Source organism: Quercus suber, unplaced genomic scaffold, assembly GCF_002906115.3.
Source record: "Quercus suber isolate HL8 unplaced genomic scaffold, Cork oak 2.0 scaffold_2, whole genome shotgun sequence".
In the NCBI taxonomy this organism is placed as follows: domain Eukaryota; kingdom Viridiplantae; phylum Streptophyta; class Magnoliopsida; order Fagales; family Fagaceae; genus Quercus; species Quercus suber.
Genome location: NW_027069469.1, coordinates 3,876,374 through 3,879,724, shown reverse-complemented (window position 1 = coordinate 3,879,724; position 3,351 = coordinate 3,876,374).

Genomic DNA, 3,351 nt, shown 5'->3' with positions numbered 1-3,351 from the left:
TGAGAAGAGAAAGGAAAAAAATGGAAGAGAGAGAGAGAGAGAAAAGAGAATATAAAACAATTTTTTATTTTTACAACATCTGTCCGTACCGTTGCAAATTTGCAACAGTACTATAGACATGTTGTGTAATTTTTAAGATTTGGCACATCTCATAAACCTCCATTTTTATATTTGGTGTGGCAAATGTGCCAAATGCTAATATTTAGCATTTGGCACATTTGCCACACCTATTGTGGATGCTCTAATAGTTATGTGACTTATGTCATTAATCATATATTTCAATTTTAACTATTTAATGAAAATATAATATACCAAGATTCTAATGCATGGTTTAATTATGAAATAGAATTTAAATTTAATTAAATATATATCAAAATAATGATGTGTAAAATTATGAGGAGTAAAAAACCTAAATATGTATCATAGTATTATGAATTCAACTAAAAGTCAAATTCGGTTTATACCAAGGTTCGGTTTATATCTTTCTCAAAAAAGAAAAAGAGAAAAAAGATTCGGTTATATATATATATATATATATATTATATAACTTTATTTTCTTAGATATTTGTGATGAAAATTACAATAATTATTTTTTGTTACTAGAATTACTGATGTCAATAATCAAAGAGGCCAAGTGCTATCACTATCCTTCTTATTTGCATTTTTTTTTTATAATTTATTTTCCGAGTAGAACAAATATTTGCTTGTTTTTTCTTTTGACTAATTTTTTGGGACAGTTGTTGGTTTCTTTGTTTTAATTATTTTAGGGTGGTTTTATTCTCACATCTTTTAGTGGTTTTCTTTAACGTCTTCTTATCTTATCCTTTTTTTTTTCCTTAAATAATTTGATAGTATAATAATGGAGGAACACTAATTAGAGAAAAAAAATTTGTGTCAAAAAAAAAAAACTTTTGTGTAAAATACTTTCAAGTCTACACAAAGTAAAATTGGTATTTTAAAATGACTATAATTGATAAATGATATATTTCTTTTAATACATCAATATTTGGGTGGAAGATTTAAACCAATTCTTTTATTATTTTTTTGAAAACACTAAAAAATATTAGCTGAACTATAAGACTCTTGAGGCTAATAAAAAATTTTGTATCAATAAAAAATATCATAATAAATTATTTTATTTTACATAATTAAAATATAGATACTCTACACTTGTAATCTATCTGCATCATTACAACATGTCATTTACATATATATATATATATATATATATATTTAAATTAAAATCAAAATCAACAGACATAACTAAGAGTAAGAGGTGTTCACTATTCATATAAATACACTTGACAACTTTCTTTAATAATCGGTCGTACACTCGTACTAATCAAACTCACATGTTAGACGTGTGTCAAAAAATTGTATTATTATTATTATTATTTATCTCAAAAAAATTGTATTATTTATTATATATTATCTGGAAGCAAATAAATTAAATTAGTGTCGTAAATTGACAACAACTTGCATTTGGGATATATATGGTTTGGTATGGCTGGGTACTGGTCTTATCGAAAACTGGCAAAGGCGGCAGAGACAGAGTCAGCTCAGCTCCCAAACTGTAGGCCATAACCATTGTATTTTGAGCATTCTGTGGGTAACAATAGTGGGAATGTCATTGGCCAAATTTTCAAGATAGCTAGGTGAGGTTTATCACTTTATCAAAATAAGAACAGTGATACCGAATTGTCTTCCTTTTTTCTTTGGTGGACCCCACCTCATGATGCAATGTGACAGTGCTGCTAGCCATTTCATTTTTGACCCATGGATCGGAAAAATCATGAGGTCTACACGGTAGATAAATAATGTGGTCTATTATTACATTAAAAAATTTTCACTTATTTAAAATTATTAGTTAAAAAATTTTTTTAAATAGAAATTACTTACTGACTCAGCAATTTTAAACAAATAGAAGTTTTTTAGTAGAATAGTATACCACATTATTTATCCACCAAAAGACACTATAATTTCTTCATCCCTTGCTTCCATTCTATCAGCTTTTTAATTGAATGTAAATTTTGATAAATTTATTGTATATATTTTTATTCTTACAAAATTTCAAGATAATTATAGATTAATAATTATATTATTAATTAATTGTTCAAATTCAAGTTTTTGTAATTTAAAACAATGCATTAAAGATGAATTTATGATAGAATGGCAAAGAATATCCAACTAACATGAAAATTTGTATGCAGGTTAAGAAAATATAAAACATGTGATCTAATTATGAAATTTTCAAAATATAAATTCAATAAAAAGTTATTGAGTTGTTTAATATTAATTAGAGACTTAGAGTTATATATATATATATATATATTGTAGGGGCGGACTTTAACTCTTAGGTTCAAAAGGTGAATGGACTAAGGCCCAAAGAGCCCAATACAATAAATTTGTAGAGAGTAGGATGAAAAGCTAGGTCTCAATGAAGTGGACAATGCCTTTAATGGGAGAAGAATGGTAAGAAAGCAAAGAAAAACAATAAATAGACAAATGTGATGCACATAAATTCTTCATCGGCAATGTTCGAGGAGAGTGGTTTTTGAATATATTTCCCTTAACTTTGATTACAGTTTTTTTTCTTAATACTACAGTGTTTTCTTTACAGATTTTGTGTCCCCTGCCCTTCGGAAGGTCTCTACTGTTATATAGCTCCTTTTAGGCAATCCTAGCCTTCCATTTGTTGATCGTTCAGTACACCACTTGAGTACTTGTCCCATCAGACACCTTCCCAAGTCCCTTGTGAGTTGCGGCGGTCAAGGCAGCACTATTTAGGGGTCTTCTATACATAAATGCAATTAGGAGATTTGGTGGGATGCATTAAATGTGGAGGCAGCCACCACCCCTTTAGTCATGTTAAGGCTAACCCCACTCAGAAACTTTTTCTCAGTAGTAGGACCTCCTCTGGCAATGTGCCATTGATGTGGCCTTACTGTATGAGCATGTGGCCTCCTCGGCTTGGCAATGGACTCCTCAGCCATGGATATTACATGTGGTGCAGGTGCCTTATTTAAATTCTTGTACCCCATAATAGCCCCTCAAAACTTTTTTTTTTTTTTTTCTAAGGAGAAAAATGGAGTTTTGACTTTGGGATATTAACTCCACATATTTCTCTGATTTCCACATGTGAAGGCATCACTTCGTGTGTCCCGTAACCATTCTAGCGCTTCAGAGTCCGCAATGTCCCATTAAATGCTCCAAGGGACGCTTTGTTCCCTACATCCTACGGTAAGATGGAGATCCTATGGCTGTCGCCTCTCCTCAAAATTTGGGTGGGATAACTCCCACCCAATTTTTCCTCCTATATTAGGTGCTTGGAGGAATCATTTCCCTACTTTA